The sequence below is a fragment of the Triticum dicoccoides genome, chromosome 2B, assembly GCF_002162155.2.
Source record: "Triticum dicoccoides isolate Atlit2015 ecotype Zavitan chromosome 2B, WEW_v2.0, whole genome shotgun sequence".
NCBI lineage: Eukaryota > Viridiplantae > Streptophyta > Magnoliopsida > Poales > Poaceae > Triticum > Triticum dicoccoides.
In genome coordinates, this window is record NC_041383.1 from 613,472,597 (window position 1) to 613,472,988 (window position 392).

Below are 392 nucleotides of genomic sequence, written 5' to 3' on the forward strand. Positions count from 1 at the left end.
CGCGCCCGAGCCGGTGAGCTCCGCGCCCAGCCTCCGGCCCCGCGCGCCTCGCCCCGACCTCGTCGCTCCGGCCGCCGCGCCGCCCGTCTCCGGCGAACCCAGCCCTGCCTTGATTTCCACGTGCCCGATCCAGATCCAAAATGAGGTTGACTTCCCCCCTCGTTTTTCTGCTAAGTCCCGATTTGCTCACATTATGTTGCCCTGTTCATCATGCCATGACTCCATGCATATAGCTTCGATTCATGCATATGATATATTAAAATGTTCACCATGAGACGACCTTCATTTTGTTCCATTGTGCCATGCTTGTTTGAGTCCATCTTGATGCCCTTAGCATCGTTGCAAGAGTGCTATATGATGTTAACTGCTGTCTGTTAACTGAACTTGGTGAT